Source organism: Chiloscyllium punctatum, chromosome 2 (assembly GCF_047496795.1).
Source record: "Chiloscyllium punctatum isolate Juve2018m chromosome 2, sChiPun1.3, whole genome shotgun sequence".
NCBI lineage: Eukaryota > Metazoa > Chordata > Chondrichthyes > Orectolobiformes > Hemiscylliidae > Chiloscyllium > Chiloscyllium punctatum.
This window is the reverse complement of record NC_092740.1, coordinates 11,588,810-11,616,579: the sequence shown is the minus strand read 5'-3', so window position 1 is coordinate 11,616,579 and position 27,770 is coordinate 11,588,810. Positions and strand designations below refer to the sequence as shown.

At 43.1% G+C, this 27,770-nt stretch overlaps 1 long non-coding RNA gene across 1 annotated transcript; it reads left to right on the top strand.

Annotated features, from left to right (window-relative positions):
• Window positions 1-3,264: 3,264 nt before the first annotated feature.
• Window positions 3,265-25,785, top strand: LOC140492764 (uncharacterized). Its single transcript, XR_011963633.1, has 3 exons — window positions 3,265-3,339; window positions 13,145-13,531; window positions 25,535-25,785. It is a non-coding gene; the product is annotated as an uncharacterized lncRNA (long non-coding RNA).
• The last annotated feature ends 1,985 nt before the right edge of the window (window positions 25,786-27,770 follow it).

The window sequence follows — 27,770 nt, the reverse complement described above, 5'->3', positions numbered from 1 at the left end:
ACTGTGATGCTATCAGGCGTGAGTTGGGGAGCATGGACTGGGAGCAATTGTCCCATGGAAAGGGCATTATAGACATGTAGAGACTGTTTCAGGAACAGTTGTTGCAAGTGATGCATAGATGTGTTCCTCTGAGACAGGCAAGAAGGGCTAAGATAAAGGAACCTTGGATGACGAGAGCGGAGACGCTTCTCATCAAAAGAAAGAAGGCAGCTTCCATAAGATGGAGGAAGGAAGGGTCTTGCTCAGCTCTAGAGGATTACATTCTGGATTAGTGATGCTGGAAGAGCACAGCAGTTCAGGCAGCATCCAAGGAGCTTCGAAATCGACGTTTCGGGCAAAAGCCTCGTTGATTTTTACCTCTAGAGGATTACAAGCAGACGAGGAAGGAGCTCAAAAATGGTCTGAGGAGAGCCAGGAGTGGGCACGAGAAAGGCTTGGCAGGAAGGATTAGGGAGAATCCAAAGGCATTTTACATGAATGTGAGGAATAAGAGAATTATCAAAGAAAGAGTAGGGCCGATCAGGGATAGCGTAGGGAACTTGTGTATAGAGTCTGAGGAGGTAGGGGAGGCCCTAAATGACTTTTATGCTTCTGTCTTTACTCAAGAAAAGGACCTTGTAGTGTATGAAATCATTGAGGAGCAGGTAAGCATGCTGGAACAGATAGGGATCAAGGAAGCTGATGTGCTGCAAATTTTGACAAACATTAAGATTGACAAGTCACCAGGGCCAGACCAGATTTGTCCTCGGCTGCTTTGGGAAGCGAGAAATGTGATTGCTTCACCGCTTGCAAAGATCTTTGCATCTTTGCTCTCCACAGGAGTCATACCTGAGGACTGCAGAGAGGCAAATGTAATTCCTCTCTTCAAGAAGGGAAACAGAGAAATTCCCAGCAATTACAGACCAGTCAGTCTCACGTCTGCGAGGTGTTAGAAAGGGATAGGATTTATGACCATCTGGAAAAGCATGGCTTGATTAAATGCAGCCAGCACGGCTTTGTGAGGGCAGGTCATGCCTCAAAAAATTTATTGAGTTCTTTGAGGATGTTACTAGACAAGTTGATGAGGGTTGAGTGGTAGATGTGGTGTATATGGACTTCAGTAAGGCATTTGATAAGGTTCCCCATGGTAGGCTCGTTCAGAAGGTCAGGAGAAATGGGATACAGGGACATTTAGCTGTCTGGATACAGAATTGGCTGGTAGTGCAAGGAAAGTATTCTACCTGGAGGTGAGTGGTGTTCTACAGGGCTCTGTTCTTGGGCCTCTACTCTTTGTAATTTTTATTAATGACTTGGATGAGGAGATTGAAGGATGGATTAGCAAGTTTGCAGACGACACAAATGTTGGAGGTGTCGTTGACAGTATAGAAGACTGTTGTAGGCTGCAGCGGGACATTGACAGAATTCAGAGATGGGCTGAGAGGTGGCAGATGGAGTTCAACCTGGATAAATGCGAGGTGATGCATTTTGGAAGGTCGAACTTGAAAGTTGAGTACAGGATTAAGGATAGGATTCTTGGCAGTGTGGACGAATAGTGGGATCTTGGGGTGCAGGTACATAAATCCCTGAAAATGGCCACCCAAGTGGACAGGGTTGTTAAGAAAGCATATGGTGTTTTGGCTTTCATTAACAGGGGGATTGAATTTAAGAGCCGTGAGATCTTGTTGCAGCTCTATAAAACTTCGGTTAGACTGCACTTGGAATACTGTGTTCAGTTCTGGTTGCCCTATTATAGGAAAGATGTGGATGCTTTGGAGAGGGTTCAGAGGAGGTTTACCAGAGTGCTGCCTGGAATGGAGGGCTTATCTTACAAAGAGAGGTTGACTGAGCTCAGACTGTTTTCATTGGAAAAAAGAAGGAAGAGAGAGGACCTAATTGAGGTGTACAAGATAATGAGAGGCATAGGTGGAGTTGATAGCCAGAGACTTTTTCCAGGGCAGAAATTGTTAAAACGAGGGATCATAGTTTTAAGCTGTTTGGCGGAAAGTATAGCGGGGATGTCAGAGGCGGGTTCATTTTGCAGAGAGTTGTGAGAGCATGGAATGCGTTGCCAGCAGCAGTTGTGAAAGTGAGGTCATTGGGGATATTTAAGAGACTGATGGACATGCATATGGTCACAGAAATTTGAGGGTTTATACATTAGGTTTACCTTACATGAGGATCAATGGTTGGCAAAACATCGTGGGCTGAAGGGCCTGTTCTGTGCTGTACTGTTAAAAAAAAATAAATCACATTCTTGAGATAACTTACAGTTTTAGTGTAAAAAGTGACATCTTAGTTCAGTCAATGCTTTCACGGTGTGAGGTTAGAGTTTGTATGTATTCCAATCTTGAGTCAGACTGGTTCTATTTCCAAAGTAGGAATTTATAAAATGTTACATAGATTGGCTGCCTGCATTGACTGCCTGCAGGTTGTGGACGTTTTGACAAAATGGAATGTCCCTGCACTTTTGCAAATTCACATTCACCCAATATCAATGTGTGTGAGCATGTGAGGGACAGAGAGAGTGGGTGTGTATGTGTATGTGTATGTGAGGGAACGAGAGAGTGTGAGTGTTTGCACTTGAGTGTGTATGTATGGATGTGAATGTGAGTGCTTGAGGGTGTGTGTTTGTGTGTGTGCGTACTTGGTAGTGTGTGTGTGTGAGTGTGACGGTGCATAAGCCTGTGAGAGGATTTTTGCTTGGGTGTGAGTGTGGGGAGTGTATGTGTGTGTGTCTGAGAGAGAGCGGGTGTATGAGAAAGGGTCCTTTGGTCGTCTCCCTGCACGAACTGGTTTTTACTTGAATAAACGTTGGCCACGTGCCTGAATCCTGTCTGCCTCCTGAGTCTTTGTATCCATTCGGGGGGATAATGTCAAGGTGCTTTCCTTCTGGTTATTTTCAATGTTAAAAAGTAGAAGGAGTTTTACTCTGGATCCAACCCCGAGCTGTGGCTGTCCTGGGAGTGTTTGATGGAGATGGTGTTGAAAGAGCTTTACTCTGTCTCTAACACTGTCCTGCCCCAGCTCACAGAGTGTTTGATGCTGACGCTGTTGATTTTGAGATTTGTGTTGGAAGCTGAAGTAACATCCCCTTTTCTCAACGGTTGCAGTGCCTCAGTTTTATAATAGCTTTGTCATTCTCTCAGCTCCTACTGACCGTACACAGACTTCCCGTTTGTTGTTCGTATCGTGTATGATTGCCTCACATTTATTTGGTAGGAAGTCAAGTAACTTCTGTATTTTTCTGTAAAACGACAAGAGTAAGCGAGTGAGAATGATGAAATGGTGAAGTATTAACGATGAGGTCTCTCTATGTTTGTCTTTCTGCAGTCCTGCTGTCAGTCTCAGTACGGGGTCACAGTAAGTACTTTCTAATACTGACCTTTCAAATCCACTCTGTTCATCATGGAATTGCCTCCTCCTTGATGGTCTGTTTACTGTCTGGTATTTAGTTCCCAAACTGTTCCTGCTCAGCACGATGTGCCTTTTCCTTCACTGCGGTTTCTACATCAGGGAGAAATCATTTGTTTTATCAAAAATGAAAGCAGTGACAATTGACTATTCCGAGCGTGATGATTTCTTCCTTCATGTTTTCCTTGTGGATTCATGAATCTTAGACATTTACAGCGTAAAAGGAGGCCATTTTGGGTGATCATGTCTGTATCAGTCAACAATGATCTCACTCTACTTCTCCCATTTTGCAGCTCTTCATCTAAAAGCCTTCTTAACCAATTTATTGAGGGATTTAATGTAATTAGTGGGATGGAGATCATGGTGGGAGGTGGGATTCAGTTGGGGGGAATTTTGAAAATCAAAAAGGGATGCTGTTCAGAGGGTCAATGTGGATTTGTTGGGTCAAATCTCCAGTTTTCACACTGCATGGATTCGGAAAAATAGAAATGACAGAGCAGAGGTGCAGGCTACTGAAGAGGCAAACAGAAATGCAAATGAACATCGAAGTACAAATGTTACCAGTGTTTATAACTCAACCGCCCTTTCAGGCAGTGTGTTCCAGAGTCGGATTAACCTCGATCTGAGGAAGAATCTGTTCAAGTCTCCTCTCACCCTCTATCTCCGACCTTAAATCGATATTCCCTGTTTACTGACCACAGTATGAATGAAGAAAGGACCTTCTTGCCTATCCTATCTGAGCACTCATAATTATCCATATTTTATAAGTTTTCCTGTCAACCAATCAAAAAAAAGAGAGCAGAGAATGCTGGGTAGTGAAGAGGTGAATGATAATCAAAGTGTGATGGGAAGGGGTCGGAGATGTACGGACAAAGATACAAGAGGCGAGGCCACATTGGATTTGGTACTGGGCAATAAACTGGGCCAGCTGTTAGATTTGGTGATAGTGACCACAATTTGGTTAAGTTTACTTTAGCGATGGCAACGTGCAGGTACATACTGCAGGGCAAGCGTTATAGCTGGGGGAAAGGCAATTATGATGCAATGAGGCAAGATTTACGAAGCATAAGATGGGGAACAAAACTACAGGGGATGGTCACAATTGAAATGTGGAGCCTGTTCAAGGAACAGCTCCTGCGTGTCCTTGATAAGTATGTACCAGTCAGGCAGGGAGGACGTGGTTGAGTGAAGGATCCATGATTTACAAAAGAAGTTGAAGCTCTTGTCAAGAGGAAGGAGGCTTATGGAAAGATGAGACAGGAGACTCAGATTGGGCACTTGATTGTTAGACGTTAACAAGGAAGGACCTAAAGAGAGAGCTAAGAAGAGTCAGGAGGGGACATGAGAATTCTTTGGCAGGTAGGATCAAGGAAACTCCTAAAGCTTCCTTTTGGTGTATCAGGAATAAAAAAAAGACTAGAGAAAGATTAGGGCCAATCAACGACAGTAGTGGGAAGTTGTGTGTGGAATCTGAAGAGATAGGAGCGGCGTTAAATGAATATGCTTCGTCTGGGTGGCACAGTGGCTCAGTGGTTAGCCCTGCTGCCTCACAGCACCAGGGACCTGGGTTCAATTCCCACCTCGGGCGACTGTCTGTGTGGAGTTTGTACATTCTCCCCATGTCTGTATGGGTTTTCTCTGGGTGCTCCAGTTTCCTCTCACAATCCTTGGATGGAGAGGTCAGGTGAATTGGTCATGCTAAATTGCCCATCGTGTTCGGTGCATTAGTCAGCGGTAAATATAGGGTCGGGAAATGGGTATGGGTGGGCTACTCTTCGGAATGTCACTGTGGACATGTTGGGCCAAATGGCCTGTTTCTATACTGTAGGTTATCTAATCTAATCTAAATATTCACACAGGAAAAAGACATTGTTTTCGAGGAGAATACTGAGGTGCAGTATGGTCAAGGAGAATATCCAAACAAAAACTAACACACGTTAAACAGAAAAACCAGTGCGAGGCCAAAGGATTGAGACATTGTTTTAGAAACTGTGAAATGTAAGAATAATAAGCCCAGAGAACCATAAATGTCAAGGAATACTCAAAACTGGGTAAAAAAGAATAGAGAGTCGCACAACAGATATGAAATGGGTAAAACAACACAGGCCCGAGGGGAGTGCAGGTAGTTCGGGGGGTGGGGGGGTGGGATCTCAAAAAACAAGAGGAGAGCAAAGAGAATTATGTGAAAACACTGGCGGGAAAGATGAAGGAGAATCCCAGAATTCTTCAAATGTATCAAGGGAAAGAGAATAACTGGGGAGAGAGTCAGGCCTATTAGGGACCAAGGGGACAACCTGTACATGCAGCTGGAGGACACTGGTAGAGGGTTAAGTGAATATTTTACATCTGAACGTACCCTGGAGAAAAGTATTCAAGAAGATTGACTGTTAAGCTCTTGAGCAGATTGATAGATAAAGTGAGGAGATATTGTTGGTTCTTGCTTTATAAAAGTGGATAAATCACCAAGGGCAGTTGTATATCAGCCTACTGTGGGAGATGAGGGAAGAAATTACAGGGGTTCTGATCCAAAACAGTAAATTGTCTCTGGCGTCAGGGAGATACTAGAGGATTGGACAACAGCCAGTGGTTCCATTTGACAAGAAGACTGGTAGAGATAGAACAGGGAACTACATACCAGTGAGTGTAACATTAGTATTAGGGAAATTACTGATGGAAACAGTGAAGTAGGGGATTAATCTCCATTTTGAGAAACTAGGTTTAATCAGGGATAGTCAGTATGGGTTTGTCAGAGGGAGGGCATGCCTTACAAACTGGTGGAATATTTTGAGGAGGTGACCAAGTATTTGGATGAGAGTAGGTCAGTTGATGTTTGTCACATGGATTTCAGCAAGGTCTTTGAGAAAGTCCCACTTGGGAAACTGATAAACAAAGCAAACACTCATCCTATCCAAGGTAATTTGGGAAGTTGGATTCAAAATTAACTCAATGACAGGAGACAAAGGATGGTGATAGAAGAATGTTTGTGTGACTGGAGCTTGGTGTGCACTGGTGTACCACAGGGATCAATGCTGGGTCCTTCATTGTTTGTGATGTTCATAATTTATGTAGATGGGCATGTGGGGGGAATGATTTGTACATTTGTGGATGAGACAAAGATTGGCTGGGTGGTTGACAGTGAGCTGTTAGGTTATAGGAGGATACAAATGGATTGAGAATATGGGCTGATCAATGGCAAATGGAATTTAAACCTTACAAATATGAGGTGACACACTTCAGAAGAAGGAACAAGACAAGGGAGTAGCCAATGAATGAAAATACAAGCAAGCTCAGATGACCAGAGGACTCTTGGTTGTGTTTGTTTGCAGATCCCTTTAAGATGGCAGGAGAGGTTGATAAGGTAGTGAAGAAGGCATATGGGTGACTTGCATTTATCAGTTGTAGCATATATTATAGGTGCACTGAGGTCATGTTGTGGCTGTACAGAAGTTTGGTTTAGTCACAGCTGGAATAGGGTGAGCAGTTCTGGTCACCACACGATCAGAAGGATGTGACTGCACTGTCGGAGGCTGACCAGGATGTTCCTGGGATAGACCAGGACCTGTGAAGACAGGCTGGATAAACCTGAGCTGTATTCTTTGGAACAGAGAAGGTTGAGGGGGAACTGATCAAGGTTTCTCAGATTATGAGGGGTATGGTGAGGTGAATATAAAGCAGTTATTCCCCGTAGTTCCCCGTAGTTGAAGGGTCAATAACAAGGAGCACCATTTTGAAGGGAAGGCAGGAGGTTTAGAGGGGAGTTGAGGAAAGGCTATTTTACCCAGAGGGTGGTGGGACTCTGGAATGCACTGCCTCAAAGGGTAGTTGAGGCAGGAAAACCCACAACTTGTAAAAATTATTTGGATGAAAACTTGTGGTGTCATAACATTCAAGGCTATTGGCCGAGTGCAGGAAAGTGGGACTTGGGTTGGTAGTATATATTTTGGTGGTCCAGTCTTAATGGGCTGAAGGGCCACTTCCGCACTGTCTGATTCTGTGATTCTAAACCAACTGCAGATACCAATAAAGATCATAAAGGTGGAGACAATTGGGATGACAGGAACTGGACAAGAAATAGAAAAACTAACAGCAATCAGTGCTCTGGGCATATACAGAGAAAGAAAATAATTGTGGAACTATGTGAGGGAGAAAGTTGGGAATTTAAAACATGGAACAGGGAAATGGTAGATAATTCAGATTTACATGGTGATCAGCTCATAGAAGTTAACAGCACAGAAGGCCATTCAGCCCATTGAGTCTGTGCTGGTCACCTATCTATTCTAATCCGATTATCCAGCCCTTGCCCTCACATACCTCATGACCAGCCTGTCCATATTTTCTTTCTGCCTAAGGCTATCCTCCTCATTATTGATCACCCCACCAAGTTGTTTATCCTCTGGGAACTTGGTGATCAATCTGCCGACACATAAGTTTATATCATTGATATAAACCACAGACAGCAAGGATCCCAACACCTACCCCAGTGGGCCCACAGTGGACACGAACATCCAGTCGGAAAAGGGTCCTTCATCCTTCATCTTCTACTTCCTGCTTGTTAATGAAAGCCGAAACACGATATGCTTTCTTAACAACCCTATCCACTTGGGTGGCAACTTTGAGGGATCTATGTACTTGCACACCCAGATCCCTCTGTTCCTCTGCAATGCCAAGAATCCTGTCTTTAATCCTAGATTCAGCATTCGATTTTGACCTTCCAAAATACATCACTTCACATTTATCCAGGTTGAACCCCATCTGTTATTTCTCAGCCCAGATCTGCATCCTGTCTATGTCACGCTGCAGCCTGCAATAACCCTCAATACTATCAAGGGCACCTCTAAACTTTATGTCATCTGCAAATTTACTAACCCACCCCTCAACCTCCTCATCCAAGTCATTTATAAAAACTACAAAGAACAGACCCCTGCAGGACCCCACTCATCATTGTCTTCCAGGCAGAATACTTTCCATCTACAACCACTCTCTGCCTTCTGTTAGCCAACCAATTCTGACTCCAGATAGCCAAATCTCCCTGTATCCCATACTTCCTGACATTTTGAAAGAGCCTACTATGGGGAACCTTATCAAATGCCTTGCTGAAGTCCATATACACCATATCAACTGCTTGACCTTTGTCGACCTGTCTTGTCACCTCCTCAAATAACGTGTTCTTCTCCACAATCTAATTCTTAATGATGGACTGTAAACTCTTTCAAATATCCGAGGTCAGGCTAAACAGCCTATCGTATCCCATCTTCTGCCTCCCTCTCCTGAACAAAACCATTCTGTCTGCTTTTGATCCATCTCCACCTCTTAAGTGTAGATGAATTCTGCCCCTCAGAATTGCTTCCATAGTTTCCCTACCACCGAGATTAGACTGACTGGCCTGTAGATACCTGGTTAATCCCTTGCTCACTTCTTGAATCATGGTACCACATTGGCTTTCCTCCTGTCTTCTGGCACCTCTCCATCTGCAGATCTAAGCTCCATCTGTATAACCTGAAGTCTAATCTTAAAGCTTTTCTGCAAAGATAAGCAGATTATAATTAGCAAAAACTATTGTCTCATTAATTCCATATCAGACATAAATTTCAAAGTGTTGAAGAGCTGATAGCAATGTTTCCTTTTCCATCGTTAAGCAATGTGAACCAACCAGGTAAGAATAACAAATTTCCTTCCCAAGAGTTTATGGTCATCACGAGATTCTTAATTCCAGATTTTTAAAAAAAATGAAACTCTACTGTGGAGGGCTTTGAACTCCATTACCCCAGAAAATGACCTGGATCTCTAGATTTATAGCCTCCTGGTAAGACAACTTCACTATTGCACCCCCAGTATTGGCAGGCACTTGTTTTGAGTGAATCACACAGAATCTTCACTTTTCAGTACAAAACTGAGCAATGACCTTGTTCCTGTCTATCTTCACTGCTTCAATATGTGGTTTTGGAGCAATAATCTTCCCTCATGGAATCTCCTAGTAAACCACTCCAACCTCGTACAATTCTTGTCAATCTTTTTTTGAAGCTTTTCCAATGGCGTTGGGTTTCGCTGCCTCTGGCTTCAGCACTATAACCTATCGGGCCGTAAGGGAGGGAGGATTGCTGGGTTGTCACGGGGAGTCAGTATTATGGTCTTGGTGAGCTCAGTGATCTTGACATTGAGCTTATGTCCTGTTCAATATGTAGGACATTGTTGTGGTGCAGTGGGGAGTGTCCCCACTTCAAGAAGCTCTGGGTTCAAGTCACATTAGGTGTCGCCTTCAGCCTACTCAGGACTCTACCAGAGATTGTCATCTTTAACGGATCCTAATTCACTGGGTGGCCCTTTAAGAGAAGGTTGGGAGTCAATTATAACACTTTATTACATCGGAGATGTTGTGACAACATACACCTTAAACTGCTGTCAATCATTACCTACTTCATCAGCATATGATGGGTCAGCCCCATGACTTGTTAGACAGTCTGAAGCAGCAAAATCGAAGTCAGATTGACAATAAACATCACATCCCAGTAAATCAAAATATTCCCTTCACATAAAAACACACATTATTGTTTCACATACACACTGACCCTGTGTGTGCCTGCTATTTTTGCATCAAAGAGAAGAACATAACAAAGGGAGAATTGAACAGAGATATTTCAAATCATGCAATCTTTAGATAGAGTGGATAGAATGTTTCCCCTTGAACTTCACAATTGGAGACATCAGGATAACTGAGGTCAGAATGGATCTGGGCCAAAGGGAAGGCTGAGGGAAGATTTGATTGAGATGTTCAAAATCATGAAGGGTCAGGATAGTGTCAATAGAGAGACTGTACCCACTCATGAAGGGTCAGGATAGTGTAGATAGAGAGAGACCGTACCCACTCATGAAGGGTCAGGATAGTGTAGATAGAGAGAGAGACCGTACCCACTCATGAAGGGTCAGGATAGTGTAGATAGAGAGAGACTGTACCCACTCATGAAGGGTCAGGATAGTGTAGATAGAGAGAGACCGTACCCACTCATGAAGGGTCAGGATAGTGTAGATAGAGAGACCGTACCCACTCATGAAGGGTCAGGATAGTGTAGATAGAGAGAGACCGTACCCACTCATGAAGGGATCAAGAACTAGAGGGCACAGTGGGATGGCAGTTTATAAAATATTATTGTTCACTCAGAATGTGGATTCAAAAGTGGAGTGAAAAGAGATTTTAGGTTTCAGTTCTGTGAAAGTGACTTGTTCATTTGAAGCAAAGTTTCAGAATGTGATCTGGAACAGTGAAGTAAAGACACTGAGAAAGTGTCCTGGAGATAGGTGACCTGGAGCGTTCATTACTGAATATTTACCAAGGTGAGTTTTACAGTCGATACAAACACATTTTTGAGTACCACCAGTCAGCTGAGTTCAGAAAAACAGTAGTCGGAAGAATAGTTGTTTCAAAAACATTCCGAATGTCTCCAGGTTGAGAGTTGTAAAAAAATCTCCAGATCATCAGCGTTGAAAATAAGTCTGAAGCTGTTTCAGTTCTCAAAGGAGGAGGGAGAGAAAGAGTCAATGAGTTAGTTTATGTTAATGCATTTCATAGAGAGACAGAGAGAATCCTATCTGGTGAAAATGCTGAGATTCAGTTGAGTGAGACATCCTGAAGTGAAGCTTACTGAAGTCAATGTAGACGACATCAGCTGTATTATTCTCATCTTCAAACCTAGTCACCTCCTCTAAAATTCCATCAAATCCAATTCAATCAAATTCCTTTACAAATTCATGCTAAATATCCTGGATTAACCTTTGTCTCTCCAAGTAATGATTCATTCTGTCCCTCAGAATTGTTTCCAATATTTTCCCCACCATTGATTTTGGTCTCACTGACTTGTACTCTCCTGGTTTATCACTACCACCCTTGAAGAATAGAGTAACAGGTAGAGGGATGATTGCAAGTGAAATAACAAGGGTTCAGAGACACTGTCCTCCTGTTAGAGTGAAGGGTAAGGCCAGTAAGATGAGGGAACAATGGATGAATAAATATATTGAGGCTCTGGTTAAGAATATGAAAGAGTCATGTATTAGGTGTAGACAACTGGGATCAAGTGAATCTCTTGAAGAGTGTAAGGGCTATCAGGGCATTCTTGTGAGGGATATCAGGAGGGCAAAAAGTGGACATCAGATAACCTCAACACATAAGGCTGAGGATAAGCCAAAGATATTCGAGAAAGTCATTAGAAGCCAGAGAGCAACCAGGGAGGGAATAGGGCCTCTTCAAGATCAATGAGGTCATCTATGTGTAGAACCAGAGGAGAGGGGGAGATATCCGAAACAAATATTTTGCATCATTTTTTACTGTGGAGAAAGAAATTGATGCAAGGGAACTCAGGCAAATAAATATTAATGTCTTGAAAGCAACTCACTTTACTGAAGAGGAAGTGTTGGAGGTCTTGAAAAACATAAAAGTGGCTTTGTGCAGGGAAATCATGTGTCACAAACTTGACTGAGCTTTTTGAAAATGTCACCAAAAGACCAGTGAGGGCAGAGGGGGAGATATTGTTTACATGAACTTGTGTAAAGCTGTTGTCAAAGTTCCACATGGTGGACTAATTAGTGAAGTTAGGTGGCATGGGATTCAGGGAGAGAATGCCAGTTGGATACACAATTTGCTTGATGGGAAGAGACAGAGTGTCGTGATGGGGGATTGTTTTTACATTGGACCATGTGACCTCATTTGAGGAACATTCGAAGATATCATCCATCTTATGTCAGTGATTAACTCCTTCATCAATGTTGCAACACCCCCTCCTCTTTGACATTCCCCCTACCCCGACATGTCTCATCTCACAGTTCGATAGCCCAGAACATTGTGCTGTCAATCCTGTCACACCCTTAACCATGTCTCTGTGATAACAACAATATCTCATCCCCACTCATTAATCTACACCCTCAGCTCGTCTGCCTTACTCACAAGTAAATGCCGTCCAGCCATGCCACACTCCCTTATGCCCTCACTTCACGATATTCACACTGCCTTCTGGATTTACTTGGATTGCCTTCTCATTGTCAGTTAGCTCAGTTGGCTGGACAGTTGGTCTGTGATGTGGAGTGGTGCCAACAAGGGATGTGTAATTCCCATATTGTCTGAGGTGACCATGAAGTTCCAATCTTCTCAACCTTGCCCCTTGTCTGAGGCAGAGTGACCCTCAGGTTAAATCATTACCAGTCATAACTTCCTTTAACGAGACAGGAGTTCTCTCGCACAATGATGAGTTTACTTTTTTACTTCAGTTTACTTTTTTCCATCTTCATGTCTCTCTGTATCCACCTCCACCCCCCCCCCCCCCCCACCCTCTGTAATGCTTCCACAGCATCCCCCATCCCTCTGCTATTACTGATGAATGAGTCAGGTTGCTGAAGGCTGGCTGGGTAATAGAGTAGAAAGTGATGGGAAATAGAAAAGGTTCTGCAGGGAGGGCCCTGAGTCCTGCTCTTCAGATCACTCTGGGTCTCCTGGAACAATGGAGAGTTCAGAAAACTCTCAGGTACCAAACCCTCTCTTCAACCAACAGCAACAAACACCCACAGTCTAACATCAGGATGTTTACAAACCACGCGAAGCCCTCTCTTGTATCCAGCCCGAAGCTCATTCCACTCTGTCACTAGTCTGTTCAGAAACCACAATTGTATCATATTATATCTTTTCTCACTAAATAACAGATTCAGTGCTTTACCTCACTGTTTGGTGTCTGTGCTGTGTTCATATCCTCTCTCTCTCTCTCTCCCCTCACAGCGGATTCTGCTAATGGTTGGTCAATGACAATCGCGGATGGAGTGAGGGCTGAGGAAGGAGGCTCCGCTGTCTTACCCTGCAGCTTCACCCACCCTGACACTAACCTCACACTCACCGGCTCCATCTTATGGTACAAGGGGAAATCACAGGCTTTAATCTTTAAGTGTACATATACTGGTCCAGACCATTCCCAGGGTGAGCTGTGTGAGAATGTGATAATGCGGGACGGTGGGAATCGATTCAGATTCGTGGGGAACCTCAGCAACAAAGATGCCTCAATAATGATGGAGGGACTGAGCCGGGAGGATGCTGGTTCCTATTGGTGTCGTGTGGAGCTCAATATTGGCAATTTTGGATCTGGAAAAGGAACACGCCTGAAAGTGGAAGGTGAGGAACAATGTTCTGATGTGTCACTGCCCTGACAGCTCAATGGGGACAGGCTCCACCTGGTCTGGGAGCTCTCGGGTTGGTTCCTTCTCTTGGGCTCTTCCAGTTGGTCTCAGGCAGGAGGCAGTGAGAAGGACAGAGACAGAGAGGCACAAAGAGAAAGAGAGAGAGAGAGGTAGAGGTAAGAAAGAGAGAGAGAGAGAGAGAGACACATGACTGGGATTTAGAGACCATTCCATCACCATCTTTGAAACCTCCCACAGTCACATTCATTCATTATCACGTTCAAACTGGCTTCATTGCTCTGGGATGGGGAACAGAGAAAACATCACTGACAATCCAAGCTCCAAAATCCCCACCAATGAGGGTCCAGCTTTATCACCATTGGGTGAGGACAAGAGAGACCTGGCACCTCCTGAACCCTCATTGGATGAGCTCATCTCAGGGTGAAGGAACCCTCAGTTCACATGAGCTGAGAACCTCACTGTTGCTATCCTCCACCTCTATTAGCTGAGGAGAAAATGGGGGGAGCTGTCCTTGCCAGAGTCTAATGTCCTGGAGATTGTGGCAGATTGTGAAATTTGAATTTGAAAATATCTAGAACTGAAAACTAATCGAATAATGATGTGTAATTGTAACCATTCAAAAACAATCTGGGTTAATCATGTCCTTTTGGGAGGGAAATCTGCTATCCTTACCCGATCTGACCGACATGTGACTCCATACCCACAGTTATGTGTTTGACTCTTAACTGCCCCTCAGTTGTGGATAAGGAGTGAACCCAGGAGGGCAAATGAAACTGTGGCTGCAAGAGCAGGTCACAGGCTAAGAATCCTATGAATTAACACACCTCCTGACTCCAAAGCCTATTGGCCAGTCAGGAGTGTGATGAAATACTTCCCACTTGCCTGGAACATTGCAGGAAAATATATCACTGCTCTGTCATTATTCCTGGGTCAAAGTCCTATAAATCCCACCCTAACATCATTGTGGGAATAAAAATAACTATAAAATGCACTGCAGCAAGACAGCAACATTTCCTCCACCAGCACCTTGCAAAGTAGGGACCTTGAAGACCTCAGTGAACAATGACATCAGATACAGGCCATCCTGACTTGGAACTATCTTTTCATTGTCCAAGGGGATGTGGGTGTCCCATGCACAGTCAGCCTTTATTGGCCAGCCCTGGAGAAGGAATGGTGAGCTGCCTTCTTGAACTGCTGTATTTCCTCAGCTGCAGAGACATTCACGATACGGTTGGGAAATGATTTCCAAGGCTCTGTCCCAGTGACACTGAAGGAATGATGAAATATTCCCAAGTCAGGAAGGTGAGTGTCTTGGAGGGAAGCTTGTAGGTGGAGATGTTCTCCTGTATCCCATGTTCATCAGTGAACAACCATCCCCACTTCTGACCTTATGGTGGAGGGAGGGTCATTGATGATGCAGCTAAAGATGGTTAGATCAAGGACACACTCACCTGAGGAACTCCTGCAGAGATGTGTTCTGGAGCTGAGATGACTGATCTCCAAGAACAACAACCAGCTTCCTCTGTGCCAGGTCTGACTGAAACCCATGGAGGTTTCCCCCCTCGACTTCCCACTGGATTCAGTTTTGCTCAGGTTCCTTGATGCTACACTCGCTCAAATACAGCCTTGATGTTAACAACAGGCACATTCGCCAGTACCTGTCTTTTTGTTTTTTACGTTGTTTACCTATTATTTACTATCTATGCTACTTAACTCTGTGATCTACCTGTACTGCTCGCAATACAAAGCTTTTTGCCGTGCCTCGGTACATGTGACAATAAATTCAATTCAATTCAATTCGATTCGATTTAATTTGATTCGATTCAATTAAATTCAATTCAATTCAATTCACTCACTGACAGCTTCCAGCTGTTTAATTGGCCAAATTGAAAATATGTAACATTTCACTGCAAATGAAATACCTCAGTTGTTTTGAGCATGATTTGAATCTAAACAATCAGATTAAATTATCCCCCCGAATACTAAAACCCAATCGAGTTTGAATTTATTGTTTTTGCCAACCTCAAACTAATGAGACAATCTGATGTTTGGGGTTTAAAAAAAAGCAGATATGTTGAAAGTTAGACAGAGAGTAACTGCCATTGAAAGACTGCTGTACAAAACACTCTCAAACAAAGGGACCTTCTTCATATGAAACATCTTTGCAGTGAAAGACAGAAGTCGACGCAGGAGATCTTTAGCTGAATGAAGAAAAACACTGACAATGACAGCCACTGGGTGGTTTTGTAATGAAGCTGATGTAATTTTAATACAGGTGGTTATTGGAACAGTATATTGTTACAGAGTTAGAGACAGATAGCAAGCAGTTAAGGGAAAGGAGGCTTAGAGTTGGAAGTGGTTGTTGTTTAATGTTCACTTTGAGAGTTAAAGAACAATTTGATTTTTTTGTTTAAATAGTAGAATTTGGGAGTTCTCTATCACTCAGACTTTAACAGATTACGATGTGAGGTGAGCTTTTCTGGGTGTTTGGTTTAATTAGCAGAGGGGTTCACCACCATGTCGTTACAGTTTGGGGGCTCATCTGCGATTTGGACGGGTTTAGACAGATCCAGTCTGAGATTTGGAAAGATTTGGTTACAAAAGATCCCAGCAGATTTAAACACTTGTTGATTAGTGTCCGAGATTTTTAAAGAAAATGTAGCTGAGAGAATTGATTTATTTTCGGTTATTTGTGGTTGGTTAAATTAAAAGCGAGAGAAATGGCTCTTAAAATTGCTGAACATGTTCTTCAGTTTGAAAATGGTTCCAAATTTGCCAAGAAAGTTTAGAAAGACAGCAGAAGGCCATCCTTTTAGAATTAGCATTGAGGTTAGAACATAGAACATAAAACATAGAACAATACAACACAGGACAGGCCCTTCGGCCCTCGATGTTGTGCCGACCTGTGAACTATTCTCAGTTCATCCCCCTACACTATTCCATCATCATCCATGTGCTTATCAAAGGATTGTTTAAATCTCCCTTAGAATTGGATCTAACCAGGGACATGGGAAAGCTGAAATTGTAAGGGAGTTAGTCAAGCACTTTGGTGTGTCAGAGAAACAGACAAGTGCAGGAGAGTTAGAAAAATTTAGTTTACAATTGAGGAAAATGGAGTTACAAGATAAAGAAAAGGAAAGAAGAGCCATGAGAGAAGAAAAGAAGAAAGAGAGAGAGAGAGATAGAATAAATGGAGGGAAAGAGACAGAGAGAGAGAGAGAAAGAGAAGAAAGGGAGAGAGAAAGAGAGAAGAAAGAGAAAGGAAAAAGAAAGAGAGAGAGAGAGTGAAAAAGAAAGAGAGAGAATGTTGTTAGCAGAGCAAAGAGAGAGCGAATAAAGATAAAGAGAAAGGGAGAGAGAATTTGAACTTCGGAAGTTGTGAATTATTCAGGAAAGCCAAGTTAACAGGAAGGAGATGAAGAGTGAAGGTCGTGATATATACAAATACGTCAAAGCTCTGCTACATTTTGATGAGAAAGATGTTGAAGCCTTTTTTATTTCATTAGACAATTTGGCTCGGCATATGGAGTGGTCAGGGAACCTCTGTGTAATGCTCGTTCGGAATAAGCTGGTCGGCAGAGCTAGTGAGGTATTTGCAGTGCTGTCAGATGAGGGGTCAAGAGATTATGAAGATGTCAAACATGCTATTTTGAGTGCTTCTGAATTGGTGCCAGAAATGTATAGACAGTGGTTCAGAAATATAAAGAAGGAACCATGTCAAACTTGTATTGAGTTTGAAAGAATCAATCAGTCATTTTGACAGATGGGTACGTGCTTTAAAGATCGATAGGACCTTTGAGGCTCTAGGAGAGGTTATTCTGCTGACGAGGTTAAAAACTCACATCACTCAACTTGCACCAGATTGTGTTGCTGGTAGTATACAGACAGGAGATGTTCCATGGAGCACATGAACTACCAGTAGGAGGTCACCTCAGTGTAAGGAATACTCAGATTAAGGTACAAAAGCAGTTGTATTGGCCTGGGATGCACAAAGATGTTGTTAACTTTTGCCTATGTGTCACACAGGCCAAGTGTTTGGTGAGCCAAAGCAGTAAACCCAACACCTTTGTTGCCAGTTCCCAGATTTGAATAACCTTTCACGTGGGTTATGATGATTGTGTAGATTCCCTGCCGATAACTATAAGTGGGAACCAGTACTTGCTAACCATAAAGGGTCTGTCTCCCAGATTTCCGGATGCAATTCCATTACGGAGCATTAAGACAAAATGGGTGGTAGAGGAGTTAGTAGCTTTCTTCACTTGGTATGAGCTACCCAGAGAGATTCAGACAGACCATTGTCTAATTTTATTGCTCAGCTGTTTAAAGAAGTCATGGATAGATTAGGCGTACAGCATATTAAACCAAGTGCAGATCATCCTGAAACTCAGGGAGCTTTGGAAAGGTGGCATCAAAACCTGAAGACCATGTTAAGAGTGTGCTGTCAGGATTACCTGAATGATTGGGATGAAGGTATCCCATTCACATTGTTTGCCATTAGAGATGGCTCAAATGAATCTACTCAGTTCACTCCCGTTGAGTAAATATTCGGACATGAAGTGAGAGGTACTTTGAAATTAATTAAAGAGAAATTGACAGGACTGAAGTCGGAGGTCACACACTTGGATTGTGTATCAGAGGTGAGAGAGAGATTAAATCAGGCAGGTGAGTTAGCTAAACAGCTCTGAAAGAGGGTGCAGTGGAGATTGAAGCAGGTGGCAGATAAAACTCCGGAATTCAGACATTTTCCCGTGGGGATGACGTGTTAGTATTGTTACCAATGACAGGATATCCTTTCAAAGTCAGGTTCTGTGGTCCCTGACAAATTGAGAAAAAAGTTGAGTCAGATAAACTATCTGGTAAAGATGCTGGACAGGAAAAAACTATATTGGGTATGTCATGTGAATATGTTGAAACATTATTATAATATAGAGGGGGAACAGAGGAACAGTGTTAGTTACTGGCCCACAGAGTGAGAATCAAATCTCATGCTGTGCAGTTTGATTGCCTTAAACTACATTAAACAATGAAGAAGTCCTTGAGGAGTGGGATAGGTTAGTGAACAATCTGTCCCTGGAACAAAGAACCAGTTGAAAGGATTGTTGCAGCAGTACAAGGACATATGCAGGAATAAGATGGAGAGGCCTGATCCTCTTGTGCATGAGGTAGAAGTAGGGAATGCTGTTCCAATACAACAACACACCTACAGGCTTAATCCTTTCAACGTCACACAGGTCCAGAAGGAAGTGGATGCAATGCTCAATGAAGCTTTCATCGAACTGAGTCAAAGCAAGTGGAGTTTGATGATCGTGTTAGTTTCCAAACCTGATGGGATTCAACAATTTTGCGTGGACCATTGGAAGGTTAAGGCTGTTAACAAAACAAACTCAGATCAAGACTAAAACTGGAGGACTGTATAGAGAAAGTTGGACAAGCCCCTTACATCACAAAGTTGGACTTACTGTTTGGGTATTGTCATCCCTTTATCAGAGAAAGTGAAATAAATTTCTGTGTTTGTCACCCCAAAAGGGTGATGTCAATCCAAAGTGCTGCCCTTTGGAATGAAGAACACACCAGCCACATTTAAAAGGCTCGTGAACAGAGGTGTGGCTGTGGTAACAAACTGTGCAGTATATCTGGATGATGCAGTGATCTTTAGTGAGTCATGGAAAGATCACTTGTTACAGTTGGCACACAGCTCTTTGAAGGATTAAGAGAAGCAAAGCGGTAATAAAATTAAAGAAAACACAATTTGTGAAGGCAGAGGAGACATTTTTGGGACAATACATTGGTGATGAAAGGTTGACCCTAAGGAATGCAAAAACAAAGACCATCGAGGAATTTCCACAAACAACCTCAAAGAAAGAAGTGCTTTGATTTTGGGGACTAAGTGGATTCTACTGTGAGTTTGTTCCAAATGTCAGCAGGGTAGTGACTTCACTCACGGATTTCCTGAGGAAGACCACAACATTTCGGTGGATGGAACAATGCCAGGAGGCACTTGACAATGTGAGAGTTGTATTAACCGCGGCACCAGTTTTAGCTGCACCAAATGTTGCAATCAAAGTTGCAATCGATGCTCATGATATTGGTCTTGAGGCTGTACTGCTACAGGAAGATGATGATGGAATCGAATAGCCAGTTGGTTACTTTTCAAAGAAACCCAACACCCACCAGAGAAGAATATTCGACCATCGAAAAGGAATTATTGAGTTTGGTACTGGCCGAACAACATTATCGCAAATTTAATGGATAAATTTTAAATAAAGTTGAACAGATAACAATATTATACATATGTGTGCGGAAATTAATATGAACATAAATTAATATCCTCTGTATTTCATTGTCATGTGGTTAAGAGAGTTATAAGGTAGCCAGGAAGGATCTAAAGAGAGAGCAAAGAGCAGCGAGAAGGGGACATGAAAAGTCCTTGGTTGGTAGGATTAGGGAAAACCCCAAGGCTTTCTATAGGTATGTCAGGAATAAAAGGATGACTAGGGTAGGTATCAGTCCAGTCAAGGATAGTAGTGGGAAGTTGTGCGTGGAGGCGGAGGAGATTGGAGAGACACTAAATCAATACTTTTCATCCGTATTCACTCAGGAACAGAACACTGTTGCTGATGTGAATATTGAGTCACAAGTGATTAGAATGGATGGCCTTGAGGTACGTAGGGAAGAGGTCTGGGGAATACTGGAAAGGGTGAAAATAGATAAGTCCCCTGGGCCTGATCGCATTTATCCTAGGATCCTCTGGGAAGCTAGGGAGGAGATAGTGGAGCCATTGGCATTGATTTTTATGTCGTCGTTGTCTACGGGAATAGTGCCAGAAGACTGGAGGATAGCGAATGTGGTGCCCTTATTCAAGAAGGGGAGCAGGGATAGCCCGAATAACTATAGGCCGGTGAGCCTCACTTCTGTTGTGGGCAAAGTCTTAGAGAGAATTGTAAGGGAAAGGATTTATGCACATCTGGATAGGAATAATGTGATCAAGGATAGTCAGCATGGTTTTGTGAAGGGCAGGTCGTGCCTCACAAACCTTATTGTGTTCTTTGAGAAGGTGACCAAGGAAGTGGACGAGGGTAAAGCAGTAGATGTGGTGTATATGGATTTTAGCAAGGCGTTCAATAAGGTACCCCATGGCAGGCGAATGCAAAAACTACGGAGGTATGGCATTGAGGGTGAGTTGGAGGTTTGGATTAGGAATTGGCTGGCTGGAAGGACACAGAGGGAAGCAGTTGATGGTATAGGTTCATCTTGGAGTGCAGTTACTAGCGGTGTTCCACAAGGATCTGTTTTGGGACCATTGCTGTTTGTCATTTTTATAAATGACCTGGAGGAGGGGCTTGAAGGCTGGGTGAGCAAGTTTGTGGATGACACGAAAGTCGGTGGAGTTGTGAACAGCGAAGAAGAATGTGGCAGGTTACAGCGGGATATAGATAAGTTGCAGAGCTGGGCAGGAAGGTGGCAAATGGAGTTCAATGTAGCTAAGTGTGAAGTCATTCACTTTGGTAGGAGTAACAAGAAGATGGATTACTGGGCTAATGGTAGGCTACTTGGCAGTGTGGATGAGCAGAGGGATCTTGGTGTCCATGTGCACAGATCTTTGAAAGTTGCCACCCAGGTAAATAGTGCTGTGAAGAAGGCATATGGTGTACTGGGCTTTATTGGTAGAGGAATTGAGTTCCGGAGTCCTGAGGTCATGTTGCAGTTGTTTAAAACTCTGGTGTGGCCTCATCTGGAGTATTGTGTGCAGTTTTGGTCGCCATACTATAGGAAGGATGTGGAGGCATTGGAACGAGTGCAGAGGAGGTTTACCAGGATGTTGCCTGGTATGGTAGGAAGATCGTATGAGGAAAGGCTGAGGCACTTGGGGCTTTTTTCATTGGAGAAAAGAAAGTTTAGGGGAGATATGATAGAGGTGTACAAGATGATTAGGGGTTTAGATAGGGATGACAGTGAGAACCTTTTTCCGCTAATGAAGTCAGCTGTTACTAGGGGACACAGCTTTAAATTAAGGGGAGGTTGGTATAGGACAGATGTTAGGGCTAGATTTTTTACTCAGCGGATTGTGAGTTCATGGAATGCCCTGCCAGTAGCAGTGGTGGACTCTCCCTCTTTATGGGCATTTAAGCGGGCATTGGACAAGCATATGGAGGTGATTGGGCTAGTGTAGGTAAGGTAGGCTTCGGTCGGCGCAACATCGAGGGTCGAAGGGCCTGTACTGCGCTGTATTTTTCTATGTTCTATGTTCTATGTTCTATGTTCTAGAATTCGGCAAAAAAATGGAGACATCTTTTCATTATGATGGTTCTTTTTTTTCTTCGGGGGGGTTTTGTTATGAAGTTGAAGGTGTGTACTGTACCTTTAAGCGTTTGTGAAATCTGTTCTGCACTGAGAACATGCAGGCACCTGTCACGTGACTGACGTGCAGTCTCAGAGTGTACTGGAAAATTGAAAATATGTAACATTTAGCTGTAAACGAGATACAAGTTGCTTTGACCATAATTTAAATCGAACCAATCAATTTAAACTATGCCCCAGGATACTAAAAGCCAATCGAGTTTGAATTTATTGTTTTTGCCAACTTCAAAATAATGAAACCACCTGATGTTTGGGGTATAAAAAAAGCAGACATTTTGAAAGTTCGACAGAGAGTAACTGCCATTGAGAAACTGCGATTCAAATCATTCTCTATCAAAGGTACCTTTTTCATATGAAACATCTTTACAGTGAAAGACAGAAGACAACTCAGGGAGATCGTAAGCTGAAAGAAGAAACACACCAGTAATAACAGCCACTGTGTGGTTTTGTAATGAAGCTGATGTAACTTTAATACAGGTGGTTCTTGGAACAGTAGATTGTTATAAAGTTGGAGAGAGATAAGAAGCAGTTTAGGGAAAGGAGGCTAAGAGTTGGAAATAGCTGTTGTTTAATGTTCACTTTGAGAGTTAAAGAATAAATTGATTTTTAACAAAGAAGTGAATTTTGGGAGTTCTCTGTTCCTCATGCTTTAACAGATGGCGATGCGAGGTGAGCTTTTCTGGGTGTTTGGTTTAATTAGCAGAAGGCTTCACCGCCGTCTCATAACAGCAGCTTCACTTGGGCAATCAGGATGGACAATACATGTACATCATCTGGGCCAGCGATACCCATGATGGAATAAAACAAAAGTAGAAATTAATGAAACAAAGAACATCCTGAGGAAAAACCAAAAACAAAGCTGCAGATGCTGCAAATCAGAAACAAAAATGGAAATGGTCAGAAAAGCTCAACAGGTCTGGCAACACCTGTGGAGAGAAATCAGAGTTAATGTTTCAGGCAGAGTGACCCTTCCTCAAGATGCTGAGGAGTTTGACAAGACAGATTCTGAGAGGATATTTGTTCTTGTGAACAGAAGTCAAACAGGGGAACAATTGCAAAATAATGGATTTTCTATGTAAATTGAGATGAGGAAACATTTAATCTCTCAGCTTCTCTTTAAGTTCATGAAGCAAAGAACCACATGGCTGATTATCCCCCTCCTCCTGCACCCAAATATCTTACTTAATGTAGAAAAGTTTAATCTGGACTCTGATTTTAAATTAACCTGTGCTCATTTCAAAGGTCACAGGTTGGAGCTGGTGAATGGTTACATTCGGAATGACACCAGGGGGTTCTCCTTCACACTGAGTGTGGTCAATACTTTGAATGTGTTTGCTGGACAGAGTGAGGGGGAAGGCTGTAAAATCCTTGACCTCATTTAAAGAAAATTAACTTTGAGCAATGGGTGGAGGGTTCTGCATGAATGAATTCAGGAGGGTTCAATGGATCCGATCTGTAAGTACCTTCAGCAGTCATACGGCACCAGGTTATAGTCCAACAGGTTTATTTGAAATAAGCTTCAGAGCACCTGTGGAGAGAAATCAGAGTTAATGTTTCAGGCAGAGCTTCAGAGCACTGCTCCTGAATCAGGTGAAGTCCTTGTATAATGTGCCTTCTGACTTTGTCCACCTCAGTGCAACATTGGAATCTCCACATCATGGAAATATCTTGTAACCAAGGTTTGGAGATGCTGGTGTTGCACTGTGATGTACAAAGTTAAAAATCACACAACACCAGGTTATAGTCCAACAGGTTTATTTGGAAGCACTCGCTTTTGGAGCGCTGCTCCTTCATCAAGTGGTTGTGGAACGTAAGATTGTAAGACACAGAATCTATAGCAAAGGTTTATAGTGTGATGTAACTGAAATTATATATTGAATAAGATCTGGATTATTTGTTAAGTCTCTCATCCATTAGAATGACCATGTTGGCTTCAATTCTTTTATATCTAGATCACAAAACTATTTTTTAAAAGTTACATTCACGAGTGAACTTTAACAATTGGTGTCTGTCAGCCCAGATGATGTATTGAAGATGTGAGCTCCCCTGGGTGATACTGTCTGTGCCACAATGTTTAGACTGATTCTAATCTAAAAAAATGAAGTTATAGAATCTTACATAGATTTTTGAGCAAAGTAAAATGTAACTCTGCAAGAACAAATTCACCCCCACAAACTTATATGTGCATGTGTGTGTGTGTGTGTGTGTAGCGTGATGGGGTCACCTGTTGTGTGACATGAACCCAAGATCCTGGTTGAGGCCATCCCCATGGGTACCGAACTTGGCCAAGAGCCTCTGCCCGGCCACTTTTTGTTGCTGCCTGTCCCGAAGTCTGCCTTGGAGGATGGTCACCTGAAAGTCCAAGGTTGAATGTCCCAGACTGCTGTATGTGGCAGGTCCTCATGCAACTCAGCCAACGTTGTCTATCCCATTCGCTGCAGGTAAGGATGCCCTGAGGCATGCTACATTGGTGAGAGCAAGGAGAGGCTCGGGCAACGGATGGATGGGCACCGTACAACAATCAACAGACAGGAGTGCTCCCCCCCCCACCCCACCTCCACAGTCAGAGCACACTTCAATGGTCCTGCACTCACAGACATACACACACATATACAGAGACAAACACATACACAGACACTCCCACACACACACGCATGTGTGCACACACACACTCAAACACTTACACACACTCAAAACACTTTCCCACACAGACACACAGACACACACACACACACACTCCTCTAGACACACATACGGACGCAGATGCTCTTTCATACGCTCACAAATACACTCCCACACTCACACATGCTCCGTCTTACAGACTTATACCCCTTTATACTCATACTCACACACATGCGCACACTCTTTCACAGACACTCACAGCCACCCCGCAACAAACACACACACACACATACACACATATACGTTTGTGGGGTGAATTTGTATTTTCAGAGTTTCATCATACTTTGCTCAAAAAAACTGCATGAATCCATGTAAGTTTCTATAAAGTCAATTTTTAGATTAGAATCAGTCTAAACATTGTGGCACAGACAGTATCACCCAGGGGAGCTCACACCTTCAATACATTATCTGGGCTGACAGACATTATCTGGGCTGACAGACACCAATTGTTAAAGTTCACTTGAGAATGTAATTTTAAAAAGAAAATTGTGATTTACATATGAAAGAACTGAAACCAACATGGTCACTCTGACAGACGAGAGACTTAACAAATATCCTGGTCTTTTTCAATATATAATTTCAGTTACATCACACTGTAAACATTTGCGATAAATTCTGTGTCTTACAATTTTATACTCCACAATCACCTGATGAAGGAGCAGTGCTCTGAAAGCTAGTGCTTCAAATTAAACCTGTCGGACTGTAACCTGGTGATATCTGATTCTTAATCTTGTAATCAAGGTTTTCAAACTGAGTGGCGAGGAGACATTTTGATCAGGGTAACTCTTCTTGGGGAATGTCCAGCACAGACCTGTTAGAGATATGAGTGGAGTCTTTAATTGCTCATTTTATTGTGAAGTTGAAAGGAATGTAACATATTGAAATAAGACCTTCTGCACACTGATCTCATCCATTCTGATGTTTGTCCTTTCCTCAGATGTTCAGGGAGACGTCTCAGTGGTGAGTGGGACAGAGGGAGATTCAGTTACTTTACCCTGTATCTTCATGACCAGGTCCTACCCTGCCCTGACCACTGTTACCTGGATGAGGAAGGAGCCCTACCAACACATCGTTACATTTACAGCCCAATCACAGGGAACTTGGACAACTGGACACGGTGGAAATCGGTACGAGCTCATCGGGAACCCAGGGGAGGGAAACGCCTCGATCAGGATAAACCAGCTGAGACTGAGGGACAATCACACTTACCTGTGTCTGGTGGAGTACAGATCAAGAGTCAATCTTTTGTATCTGATCCAGAAAGAGAAACGGCTGCAGGTACATGGTAAGAAACCGTTACACATTCTTCAGCCTGCAGAAGGTGCACAATAAGAGTGGAACAGATTCTGTGAATGTTTTGTGATTTGATTTTCTGCTGAAAGGACATGGAACTAAAACATTAACCCTGTTTTTCTCCATCGGTATTGTCTGCCCTGCTGAGTGTTTGCAGCATTTTGATGTTTATTAAAAATGTCCAGCATCTGTAGTATTTTAACTTTGGGTTTCAAATTTAATTTTTTTCAATATTTAATGTACTATGATGTGCTGATATTTTTAGGCGCTTCTGATGTCAGTATTGAAAGACATTGACACACTCAGAATATTTAGCTCAATCTCCAAATGACCCAAAGTTATACTGACATTAAGATCATCTCCTTGAACAGGAAGGTTCTACAGACTAATGTGTCCCTCTTGGTTCCAACCTTCATCAGGAATAGTTCCATCAATGCAAGTACATTCCCCCAGTGTCCATCTGACTGTGTGAGGCATCCCAGCCACGTGGGACCGATCCTAGCCCTGCATTCACCCATGGGCTATAACAGGAGTTGATGGTGTACTGTTACTGTCACTGGGTGACGAATCCAGATACGAAATCCTGGAGCCATGGGTTCTAATCCCACCACAGCAGCAGGTGAATTTCTTTAAAAATCTGGAATTTTAAAAAAAGCGAACCGAATGGTTGCATGTGACCATTGTTGAGATTTGGAAAAGCTGATCTGATTCAATCATACACTTCAGGGAATCTGGGTTTTGGTGAAATTAGCTGGACGGTTGGTTTGCAAAGCAGTGTGATGCCAACAGTGTGGGTTCAATCCCCACATTGTCTCAGGTGACCATGAAGGACCCTCCTTCTCAACTCTCCCCTCACTGAGGTGTGGTGGCCCTCAGGTTAAACCACCACCAGTTCTCTCTCTCTCTCTCTCTCTCTCTCTCTCTCTCTCTCAAGAGAAAGCAGCCCATGGCCTGGTTATAAGATGGCCACTTGATTCAGGGAATGAAATCTGCCATACACACTCAGTGTCATGTGTTGCCATATGCAAAATCTTGAGCCCTCTCTCAAGAGGAAACAAAACACTGACTGGGTGATTACTTTGCAGAACAGAAATGTTCTGCCCACAAAAATGATTCTCAGCATCCAGTTGCCTGCCATTTCCACACACCACTTTTTGGGGACCCAGTGACCTTCTGGACTCAATATTGAGGTGTATAATTTGAGGGCCTCAGCACCTTCTCCTACCTCCTTCCCCCAACCCCCACACACCAGGCCTTGTCATCACATGGGCTACTACCAAAACAATCCATTCTCAATGACGAATGGTCCCCATCAGCAGCTGTTCATTCTCCCAGGCTGACCTTTCCCCTATCGTTTGTCTGTCCAATTGCTTTTCTCTCTGTCTGGGGTCTGTTTCCACTGAGTGTTTACTCCTGCCCCCTCACCCCCCTCCCCATCTTCAGCCTCTATACCAACCTTTTCCCAGCTATAATCAGTTATAGAGTCATACAGCACAGGAGCAGACCCTTCAGTTCAACGAGTCCATGCTGACCATAATCCCAAACTAAAGTAGTCCCACCTGCCTGCGCTTTGTACATATCCCTCCAAACATTTCTTTTTCATGAAATTATCTAAATGCCTTTTAAACGTTGTAACTGTCCCCACATCCACCATTTCCTCGGGAAGTTCATTCCACATAAACCACTGTCTGTGTAAAATAAAACTGTCCCTTCGAGGCATAGAGTCATAGAGATGTGCAGCATGGAAACAGACCCTTCGGTCCAACCCGTCCATGCCGACCAGATATCCCAACCCAATCTCATTCCACCTGCCAGCACCCGGCCCATATCCCTCCAAACCCTTCCTATTCATATACCCATCCAAATGCCTCTTAAATGTT